Source organism: Saccoglossus kowalevskii, chromosome 10 (genome assembly GCF_978046115.1).
Source record: "Saccoglossus kowalevskii chromosome 10, keSacKowa6.1, whole genome shotgun sequence".
In the NCBI taxonomy this organism is placed as follows: domain Eukaryota; kingdom Metazoa; phylum Hemichordata; class Enteropneusta; family Harrimaniidae; genus Saccoglossus; species Saccoglossus kowalevskii.
In genome coordinates this window covers 6,692,822-6,705,491 of record NC_140650.1, presented here as the reverse complement: position 1 = coordinate 6,705,491, position 12,670 = coordinate 6,692,822, and positions in this window count along the sequence as shown.

Here is a 12,670-nt window from a genome sequence, read left to right as displayed (position 1 = left end):
CTGATAGATGAGTGGTCAGGTGATCGACCAATAATAGAAGTAAAGATCAATCGGTCGTGGTTAGTACTTGCATGGGAGACAACCTGAGAAAACCAGCGGTTGACACTTTTTTTGAGTTTTTGTCGTCTGCACCTATTTTGTCCAAGCTGTTAAAACAGCGTGCAAAGTTCTCCAAAGCTTTTCCAAAGTTACTAGATTTGTTTGTTTATTTGACCTAAGTTGTTGATATATCGAACCATGCAGTTATAAAGTATGAAAAATGACTAAAATTCATTTGAAACCTTCCATGTTAGCAGACTGTCATATGAGCCGGCCGTAAAATGAACAAACACATACTGAAAATGTTAAAAGCGATTGAAAAGTTGGTGGATTTGCGTTTATATTCCCCCTAAGTCATTTCATGTAGAACCCCGCAGTTAAATTTAGAACAAAATTATGTAAAAGTCAAAAACAGCTATTTATGTTGGCACATTGTACCACTACCCAAGCGCAAAGTGATTAACAAAGTGCTTACAAAGTTGTGAAAAGCTTGTGCAAAGTTGGTAGATTTGCATGGAAATGTTACCTATTCTGTTACATTATCGAGTCCAGTTGTTTAAAGTTCGCGAAAGTGAATGAATATGTTATAAAAGGCCCTTTAAATATCGCAGTGGCCCTCGAAGGATGTAGAATTTTTAAACATTTCCATCAATTACATGGCCGCCAATAACAATAATTTTTAATCGACCCTGATAGAAGAGTGGTCAGGTGATCGACCAATAATAGAAGTAAAGATCAATCGGTCGTGCTTAGTATTTGCATGGGAGACAACCTGAGAAAACCAGCGGTTGACACTTTTTTTGAGTTTTTGCCGTCTGCACCTATTTTGTATATGCTGTTAAAACAGCGTGCAAAGTTCTCCAAAGCGTTTTCAAAGTTACTAGATTTGTTTGTTTATTTGACCTAAGTTGTTGATATATCGAACCATGCAGTTATAAAGTATGAAAAATGACTAAAATTCATTTGAAACCTTCCATGTTAGCAGACTGTCATATGAGCCGGCCGTAAAATGAACAAACACATACTGAAAATGTTAAAAGCGATTGAAAAGTTGGTGGATTTGCGTTTATATTCCCCCCTAAGTCATTTCATGTAGAACCCCGCAGTTAAATTTAGAACAAAATTATGTAAAAGTCAAAAACAGCTATTTATGTTGGCACATTGTACCACTACCCAAGCGCAAGTGATTAACAAAGTGCTTACAAAGTTGTGAAAAGCTTGTGCAAAGTTGGTAGATTTGCATGGAAATGTTACCTATTCTGTTACATTATCGAGTCCAGTTGTTAAAAGTTCGCGAAAGTGAATGAATATGTTATAAAAGGCCCTTTGAATATCGCAGTGGCCCTCGAATGATGTAGAATTTTTAAACATTTCCATCAATTACATGGCCGCCAATAACAATAATTTTTAAACGACCCTGATAGATGAGTGGTCAGGTGATCGACCAATAATAGAAGTAAAGATCAATCGGTCGTGGTTAGTACTTGCATGGGAGACAACCTGAGAAAACCAGCGGTTGACACTTTTTTTGAGTTTTTGTCGTCTGCACCTATTTTGTCCAAGCTGTTAAAACAGCGTGCAAAGTTCTCCAAAGCGTTTCCAAAGTTACTAGATTTGTTTGTTTATTTGACCTAAGTTGTTGATATATCGAACCATGCAGTTATAAAGTATGAAAAATGACTAAAATTCATTTGAAACCTTCCATGTTAGCAGACTGTCATATGAGCCGGCCGTAAAATGAACAAACACATACTGAAAATGTTAAAAGCGATTGAAAAGTTGGTGGATTTGCGTTTATATTCCCACTAAGTCATTTCATGTAGAACCCCGCAGTTAAATTTAGAACAAAATTATGTAAAAGTCAAAAACAGCTATTTATGTTGGCACATTGTACCACTACCCAAGCGCAAAGTGATTAACAAAGTGCTTACAAAGTTGTGAAAAGCTTGTGCAAAGTTGGTAGATTTGCATGGAAATGTTACCTATTCTGTTACATTATCGAGTCCAGTTGTTAAAAGTTCGCGAAAGTGAATGAATATGTTATAAAAGGCCCTTTGAATATCGCAGTGGCCCTCGAATGATGTAGAATTTTTAAACATTTCCATCAATTACATGGCCGCCAATAACAATAATTGTTAAACGACCCTGATAGATGAGTGGTCAGGTGATCGGGTCAGGTGATCGACCAATAATAGAAGTAAAGATCAATCGGTCGTGGTTAGTACTTGCATGAGAAAACCAGCGGTTGACACTTTTTTTGAGTTTTTGTCGTCGGCACCTATTTTGTCCAAGCTGTTAAAACAGCGTGCAAAGTTCTCCAAAGCGTTTCCAAAGTTACTAGATTTGTTTGTTTATTTGACCTAAGTTGTTGATATATCGAACCATGCAGTTATAAAGTATGAAAAATGACTAAAATTCATTTGAAACCTTCCATGTTAGCAGACTGTCATATGAGCCGGCCGTAAAATGAACAAACACATACTGAAAATGTTAAAAGCGATTGAAAAGTTGGTGGATTTGCGTTTATATTCCCCCTAAGTCATTTCATGTAGAACCCCGCAGTTAAATTTAGAACAAAATTATGTAAAAGTTAAAAACAGCTATTTATGTTGGCACATTGTACCACTACCCAAGCGCAAAGTAATTAACAAAGTGCTTACAAAGTTGTGAAAAGCTTGTGCAAAGTTGGTAGATTTGCATGGAAATGTTACCTATTCTGTTACATTATCGAGTCCAGTTGTTAAAAGTTCGCGAAAGTGAATGAATATGTTATAAAAGGCCCTTTGAATATCGCAGTGGCCCTCGAATGATGTAGAATTTTTAAACATTTCCATCAATTACATGGCCGCCAATAACAATAATTTTTAAACGACCCTGATAGATGAGTGGTCAGGTGATCGACCAATAATAGAAGTAAAGATCAATCGGTCGTGGTTAGTACTTGCATGGGAGACAACCTGAGAAAACCAGCGGTTGACACTTTTTTTGAGTTTTTGTCGTCTGCACCTATTTTGTCCAAGCTGTTAAAACAGCGTGCAAAGTTCTCCAAAGCGTTTCCAAAGTTACTAGATTTGTTTGTTTATTTGACCTAAGTTGTTGATATATCGAACCATGCAGTTATAAAGTATGAAAAATGACTAAAATTCATTTGAAACCTTCCATGTTAGCAGACTGTCATATGAGCCGGCCGTAAAATGAACAAACACATACTGAAAATGTTAAAAGCGATTGAAAAGTTGGTGGATTTGCGTTTATATTCCCCCTAAGTCATTTCATGTAAAACCCCGCAGTTAAATTTAGAACAAAATTATGTAAAAGTCAAAAACAGCTATTTATGTTGGCACATTGTACCACTACCCAAGCGCAAAGTGATTAACAAAGTGCTTACAAAGTTGTGAAAAGCTTGTGCAAATTTGGTAGATTTGCATGGAAATGTTACCTATTCTGTTACATTATCGAGTCCAGTTGTTAAAAGTTCGCGAAAGTGAATGAATATGTTATAAAAGGTCCTTTAAATATCGCAGTGGCCCTCGAAGGAAGAAGAATTTTTAAACATTTCCATCAATTACATGGCCGCCAATAACAATAATTTTTAAACGACCCTGATAGATGAGTGGTCAGGTGATCGACCAATAATAGAAGTAAAGATCAATCGGTCGTGGTTAGTACTTGCATGGGAGACAACCTGAGAAAACCAGCGGTTGACACTTTTTTTGAGTTTTTGTCGTCTGCACCTATTTTGTCCAAGCTGTTAAAACAGCGTGCAAAGTTCTCCAAAGCGTTTCCAAAGTTACTAGATTTGTTTGTTTATTTGACCTAAGTTGTTGATATATCGAACCATGCAGTTATAAAGTATGAAAAATGACTAAAATTCATTTGAAACCTTCCATGTTAGCAGACTGTCATATGAGCCGGCCGTAAAATGAACAAACACATACTGAAAATGTTAAAAGCGATTGAAAAGTTGGTGGATTTGCGTTTATATTCCCCCTAAGTCATTTCATGTAGAACCCCGCAGTTAAATTTAGAACAAAATTATGTAAAAGTCAAAAACAGCTATTTATGTTGGCACATTGTACCACTACCCAAGCGCAAAGTGATTAACAAAGTGCTTACAAAGTTGTGAAAAGCTTGTGCAAATTTGGTAGATTTGCATGGAAATGTTACCTATTCTGTTACATTATCGAGTCCAGTTGTTAAAAGTTCGCGAAAGTGAATGAATATGTTATAAAAGGTCCTTTAAATATCGCAGTGGCCCTCGAAGGAAGTAGAATTTTTAAACATTTCCATCAATTACATGGCCGCCAATAACAATAATTTTTAAACGACCCTGATAGATGAGTGGTCACGTGATCGACCAATAATAGAAGTAAAGATCAATTGGTCGTGGTTAGTATTTGCATGGGAGACAACCTGAGAAAACAAGCAGTTGACACTTTTTTGAGTTTTTGCCGTCTGCACCTATTTTGTCCAAGCTGTTAAAACAGCGTGCAAAGTTCTCCAAAGCGTTTCCAAAGTTGCTAGATTTGTTTGTTTAATTCACCTAAGTTGTTGTTATATCGAACTATGCAGTTATAAAGTATGAAAAATGACTAAAATTCATTTGAAACCTTCCATGTTAGCAGACTGTCATATGAGCCGGCCGTAAAATGAACAAACACATACTGAAAATGTTAAAAGCGATTGAAAAGTTGGTGGATTTGCGTTTATATTCCCCCTAAGTCATTTCATGTAGAACCCCGCAGTTAAATTTAGAACAAAATTATGTAAAAGTTAAAAACAGCTATTTATGTTGGCACATTGTACCACTACCCAAGCGCAAAGTGATTAACAAAGTGCTTACAAAGTTGTGAAAAGCTTGTGCAAAGTTGGTAGATTTGCATGGAAATGTTACCTATTCTGTTACATTATCGAGTCCAGTTGTTAAAAGTTCGCGAAAGTGAATGAATATGTTATAAAAGGCCCTTTGAATATCGCAGTGGCCCTCGAAGGATGTAGAATTTTTAAACATTTCCATCAATTACATGGCCGCCAATAACAATAATTTTTAAACGACCCTGATAGATGAGTGGTCAGGTGATCGACCAATAATAGAAGTAAAGATCAATCGGTCGTGCTTAGTACTTGCATGGGAGACAACCTGAGAAAACCAGCGGTTGACACTTTTTTTGAGTTTTTGTCGTCTGCACCTATTTTGTCCAAGCTGTTAAAACAGCGTGCAAAGTTCTCCAAAGCGTTTCCAAAGTTACTAGATTTGTTTGTTTATTTGACCTAAGTTGTTGATATATCGAACCATGCAGTTATAAAGTATGAAAAATGACTAAAATTCATTTGAAACCTTCCATGTTAGCAGACTGTCATATGAGCCGGCCGTAAAATGAACAAACACATACTGAAAATGTTAAAAGCGATTGAAAAGTTGGTGGATTTGCGTTTATATTCCCCCTAAGTCATTTCATGTAGAAACCCGCAGTTAAATTTAGAACAAAATTATGTAAAAGTTAAAAACAGCTATTTATGTTGGCACATTGTACCACTACCCAAGCGCAAAGTAATTAACAAAGTGCTTACAAAGTTGTGAAAAGCTTGTGCAAAGTTGGTAGATTTGCATGGAAATGTTACCTATTCTGTTACATTATCGAGTCCAGTTGTTAAAAGTTCGCGAAAGTGAATGAATATGTTATAAAAGGCCCTTTGAATATTGCAGTGGCCCTCGAATGATGTAGAATTTTTAAACATTTCCATCAATTACATGGCCGCCAATAACAATAATTTTTAAACGACCCTGATAGATGAGTGGTCAGGTGATCGACCAATAATAGAAGTAAAGATCAATCGGTCGTGGTTAGTACTTGCATGGGAGACAACCTGAGAAAACCAGCGGTTGACACTTTTTTTGAGTTTTTGTCGTCTGCACCTATTTTGTCCAAGCTGTTAAAACAGCGTGCAAAGTTCTCCAAAGCTTTTCCAAAGTTACTAGATTTGTTTGTTTATTTGACCTAAGTTGTTGATATATCGAACCATGCAGTTATAAAGTATGAAAAATGACTAAAATTCATTTGAAACCTTCCATGTTAGCAGACTGTCATATGAGCCGGCCGTAAAATGAACAAACACATACTGAAAATGTTAAAAGCGATTGAAAAGTTGGTGGATTTGCGTTTATATTCCCCCTAAGTCATTTCATGTAGAACCCCGCAGTTAAATTTAGAACAAAATTATGTAAAAGTCAAAAACAGCTATTTATGTTGGCACATTGTACCACTACCCAAGCGCAAAGTGATTAACAAAGTGCTTACAAAGTTGTGAAAAGCTTGTGCAAATTTGGTAGATTTGCATGGAAATGTTACCTATTCTGTTACATTATCGAGTCCAGTTGTTAAAAGTTCGCGAAAGTGAATGAATATGTTATAAAAGGTCCTTTAAATATCGCAGTGGCCCTCGAATGATGTAGAATTTTTAAACATTTCCATCAATTACATGGCCGCCAATAACAATAATTTTTAAACGACCCTGATAGATGAGTGGTCAGGTGATCGACCAATAATAGAAGTAAAGATCAATCGGTCGTGGTTAGTACTTGCATGGGAGACAACCTGAGAAAACCAGCGGTTGACACTTTTTTTGAGTTTTTGTCGTCTGCACCTATTTTGTCCAAGCTGTTAAAACAGCGTGCAAAGTTCTCCAAAGCGTTTCCAAAGTTACTAGATTCGTTTGTTTATTTGACCTAAGTTGTTGATATATCGAACCATGCAGTTATAAAGTATGAAAAATGACTAAAATTCATTTGAAACCTTCCATGTTAGCAGACTGTCATATGAGCCGGCCGTAAAATGAACAAACACATACTGAAAATGTTAAAAGCGATTGAAAAGTTGGTGGATTTGCGTTTATATTCCCCCTAAGTCATTTCATGTAGAACCCCGCAGTTAAATTTAGAACAAAATTATGTAAAAGTCAAAAACAGCTATTTATGTTGGCACATTGTACCACTACCCAAGCGCAAAGTGATTAACAAAGTGCTTACAAAGTTGTGAAAAGCTTGTGCAAAGTTGGTAGATTTGCATGGAAATGTTACCTATTCTGTTACATTATCGAGTCCAGTTGTTAAAAGTTCGCGAAAGTGAATGAATATGTTATAAAAGGTCCTTTAAATATCGCAGTGGCCCTCGAAGGATGTAGAATTTTTAAACATTTCCATCAATTACATGGCCGCCAATAACAATAATTTTTAAACGACCCTTATAGATGAGTGGTCAGGTGATCGACCAATAATAGAAGTAAAGATCAATCGGTCGTGGTTAGTATTTGCATGGGAGACAACCTGAGAAAACCAGCGGTTGACACTTTTTTTGAGTTTTTGCCGTCTGCACCTATTTTGTCTAAGCTGTTAAAACAGCGTGCAAAGTTCTCCAAAGCGTTTCCAAAGTTGCTAGATTTGTTTGTTTAATTCACCTAAGTTGTTGTTATATCGAACTATGCAGTTATAAAGTATGAATAATGACTAAAATTCATTTGAAACCTTCCATGTTAGCAGACTGTCATATGAGCCGGCCGTAAAATGAACAAACACATACTGAAAATGTTAAAAGCGATTGAAAAGTTGGTGGATTTGCGTTTATATTCCCCCTAAGTCATTTCATGTAGAACCCCGCAGTTAAATTTAGAACAAAATTATGTAAAAGTCAAAAACAGCTATTTATGTTGGCACATTGTACCACTACCCAAGCGCAAAGTGATTAACAAAGTGCTTACAAAGTTGTGAAAAGCTTGTGCAAAGTTGGTAGATTTGCATGGAAATGTTACCTATTCTGTTACATTATCGAGTCCAGTTGTTAAAAGTTCGCGAAAGTGAATGAATATGTTATAAATGGCCCTTTGAATATCGCAGTGGCCCTCGAATGATGTAGAATTTTTAAACATTTCCATCAATTACATGGCCGCCAATAACAATAATTTTTAAACGACCCTGATAGATGAGTGGTCAGGTGATCGACCAATAATAGAAGTAAAGATCAATCGGTTGTGGTTAGTACTTGCATGGGAGACAACCTGAGAAAACCAGCGGTTGACACTTTTTTTGAGTTTTTGTCGTCTGCACCTATTTTGTCCAAGCTGTTAAAACAGCGTGCAAAGTTCTCCAAAGCGTTTCCAAAGTTACTAGATTTGTTTGTTTATTTGACCTAAGTTGTTGATATATCGAACCATGCAGTTATAAAGTATGAAAAATGACTAAAATTCATTTGAAACCTTCCATGTTAGCAGACTGTCATATGAGCCGGCCGTAAAATGAACAAACACATACTGAAAATGTTAAAAGCGATTGAAAAGTTGGTGGATTTGCGTTTATATTCCCCCTTAGTCATTTCATGTAGAACCCCGCAGTTAAATTTAGAACAAAATTATGTAAAAGTTAAAAACAGCTATTTATGTTGGCACATTGTACCACTACCCAAGCGCAAAGTGATTAACAAAGTGCTTACAAAGTTGTGAAAAGCTTGTGCAAAGTTGGTAGATTTGCATGGAAATGTTACCTATTCTGTTACATTATCGAGTCCAGTTGTTAAAAGTTCGCGAAAGTGAATGAATATGTTATAAAAGGTCCTTTAAATATCGCAGTGGCCCTCGAAGGATGTAGAATTTTTAAACATTTCCATCAATTACATGGCCGCCAATAACAATAATTTTTAAACGACCCTGATAGATGAGTGGTCAGGTGATCGACCAATAATAGAAGTAAAGATCAATCGGTCGTGGTTAGTATTTGCATGGGAGACAACCTGAGAAAACCAGCGGTTGACACTTTTTTTGAGTTTTTGCCGTCTGCACCTATTTTGTCCAAGCTGTTAAAACGGCGTGCAAAGTTCTCCAAAGCGTTTCCAAAGTTGCTAGATTTGTTTGTTTAATTCACCTAAGTTGTTGTTATATCGAACTATGCAGTTATAAAGTATGAAAAATGACTAAAATTCATTTGAAACCTTCCATGTTAGCAGACTGTCATATGAGCCGGCCGTAAAATGAACAAACACATACTGAAAATGTTAAAAGCGATTGAAAAGTTGGTGGATTTGCGTTTATATTCCCCCTAAGTCATTTCATGTAGAACCCCGCAGTTAAATTTAGAACAAAATTATGTAAAAGTTAAAAACAGCTATTTATGTTGGCACATTGTACCACTACCCAAGCGCAAAGTGATTAACAAAGTGCTTACAAAGTTGTGAAAAGCTTGTGCAAAGTTGGTAGATTTGCATGGAAATGTTACCTATTCTGTTACATTATCGAGTCCAGTTGTTAAAAGTTCGCGAAAGTGAATGAATATGTTATAAAAGGCCCTTTGAATATCGCAGTGGCCCTCGAATGATGTAGAATTTTTAAACATTTCCATCAATTACATGGCCGCCAATAACAATAATTTTTAAACGACCCTGATAGATGAGTGGTCAGGTGATCGACCAATAATAGAAGTAAAGATCAATCGGTCGTGGTTAGTACTTGCATGGGAGACAACCTGAGAAAACCAGCGGTTGACACTTTTTTTGAGTTTTTGTCGTCTGCACCTATTTTGTCCAAGCTGTTAAAACAGCGTGCAAATTTCTCCAAAGCGTTTCCAAAGTTACTAGATTTGTTTGTTTATTTGACCTAAGTTGTTGATATATCGAACCATGCAGTTATAAAGTATGAAAAATGACTAAAATTCATTTGAAACCTTCCATGTTAGCAGACTGTCATATGAGCCGGCCGTAAAATGAACAAACACATACTGAAAATGTTAAAAGCGATTGAAAAGTTGGTGGATTTGCGTTTATATTCCCCCTAAGTCATTTCATGTAGAACCCCGCAGTTAAATTTAGAACAAAATTATGTAAAAGTCAAAAACAGCTATTTATGTTGGCACATTGTACCACTACCCAAGCGCAAAGTGATTAACAAAGTGCTTACAAAGTTGTGAAAAGCTTGTGCAAATTTGGTAGATTTGCATGGAAATGTTACCTATTCTGTTACATTATCGAGTCCAGTTGTTAAAAGTTCGCGAAAGTGAATGAATATGTTATAAAAGGTCCTTTAAATATCGCAGTGGCCCTCGAATGATGTAGAATTTTTAAACATTTCCATCAATTACATGGCCGCCAATAACAATAATTTTTAAACGACCCTGATAGATGAGTGGTCAGGTGATCGACCAATAATAGAAGTAAAGATCAATCGGTCGTGGTTAGTACTTGCATGGGAGACAACCTGAGAAAACCAGCGGTTGACACTTTTTTTGAGTTTTTGTCGTCTGCACCTATTTTGTCCAAGCTGTTAAAACAGCGTGCAAAGTTCTCCAAAGCGTTTCCAAAGTTACTAGATTTGTTTGTTTATTTGACCTAAGTTGTTGATATATCGAACCATGCAGTTATAAAGTATGAAAAATGACTAAAATTCATTTGAAACCTTCCATGTTAGCAGACTGTCATATGAGCCGGCCGTAAAATGAACAAACACATACTGAAAATGTTAAAAGCGATTGAAAAGTTGGTGGATTTGCGTTTATATTCCCCCTAAGTCATTTCATGTAGAACCCCGCAGTTAAATTTAGAACAAAATTATGTAAAAGTCAAAAACAGCTATTTATGTTGGCACATTGTACCACTACCCAGGCGCAAAGTGATTAACAAAGTGCTTACAAAGTTGTGAAAAGCTTGTGCAAAGTTGGTAGATTTGCATGGAAATGTTACCTATTCTGTTACATTATCGAGTCCAGTTGTTAAAAGTTCGCGAAAGTGAATGAATATGTTATAAAAGGTCCTTTAAATATCGCAGTGGCCCTCGAAGGATGTAGAATTTTTAAACATTTCCATCAATTACATGGCCGCCAATAACAATAATTTTTAAACGACCCTGATAGATGAGTGGTCAGGTGATCGACCAATAATAGAAGTAAAGATCAATCGGTCGTGGTTAGTATTTGCATGGGAGACAACCTGAGAAAACCAGCGGTTGACACTTTTTTGAGTTTTTGCCGTCTGCACCTATTTTGTCCAAGCTGTTAAAACAGCGTGCAAAGTTCTCCAAAGCGTTTCCAAAGTTGCTAGATTTGTTTGTTTAATTCACCTAAGTTGTTGTTATATCGAACTATGCAGTTATAAAGTATGAAAAATGACTAAAATTCATTTGAAACCTTCCATGTTAGCAGACTGTCATATGAGCCGGCCGTAAAATGAACAAACACATACTGAAAATGTTAAAAGCGATTGAAAAGTTGGTGGATTTGCGTTTATATTCCCCCTAAGTCATTTCATGTAGAACCCCGCAGTTAAATTTAGAACAAAATTATGTAAAAGTTAAAAACAGCTATTTATGTTGGCACATTGTACCACTACCCAAGCGCAAAGTGATTAACAAAGTGCTTACAAAGTTGTGAAAAGCTTGTGCAAAGTTGGTAGATTTGCATGGAAATGTTACCTATTCTGTTACATTATCGAGTCCAGTTGTTAAAAGTTCGCGAAAGTGAATGAATATGTTATAAAAGGCCCTTTGAATATCGCAGTGGCCCTCGAATGATGTAGAATTTTTAAACATTTCCATCAATTACATGGCCGCCAATAACAATAATTTTTAAACGACCCTGATAGATGAGTGGTCAGGTGATCGACCAATAATAGAAGTAAAGATCAATCGGTCGTGGTTAGTACTTGCATGGGAGACAACCTGAGAAAACCAGCGGTTGACACTTTTTTTGAGTTTTTGTCGTCTGCACCTATTTTGTCCAAGCTGTTAAAACAGCGTGCAAAGTTCTCCAAAGCGTTTCCAAAGTTACTAGATTTGTTTGTTTATTTGACCTAAGTTGTTGATATATCGAACCATGCAGTTATAAAGTATGAAAAATGACTAAAATTCATTTGAAACCTTCCATGTTAGCAGACTGTCATATGAGCCGGCCGTAAAATGAACAAACACATACTGAAAATGTTAAAAGCGATTGAAAAGTTGGTGGATTTGCGTTTATATTCCCCCTAAGTCATTTCATGTAGAACCCCGCAGTTAAATTTAGATCAAAATTATGTAAAAGTCAAAAACAGCTATTTATGTTGGCACATTGTACCACTACCCAAGCGCAAAGTGATTAACAAAGTGCTTACAAAGTTGTGAAAAGCTTGTGCAAAGTTGGTAGATTTGCATGGAAATGTTACCTATTCTGTTACATTATCGAGTCCAGTTGTTAAAAGTTCGCGAAAGTGAATGAATATGTTATAAAAGATCCTTTAAATATCGCAGTGGCCCTCGAAGGATGTAGAATTTTTAAACATTTCCATCAATTACATGGCCGCCAATAACAATAATTTTTAAACGACCCTTATAGATGAGTGGTCAGGTGATCGACCAATAATAGAAGTAAAGATCAATCGGTCGTGGTTAGTATTTGCATGGGAGACAACCTGAGAAAACCAGCGGTTGACACTTTTTTTGAGTTTTTGTCGTCTGCACCTATTTTGTCCAAGCTGTTAAAACAGCGTGCAAAGTTCTCCAAAGCGTTTCCAAAGTTACTAGATTTGTTTGTTTATTTGACCTAAGTTGTTGATATATCGAACCATGCAGTTATAAAGTATGAAAAATGACTAAAATTCATTTGAAACCTTCCATGTTAGCA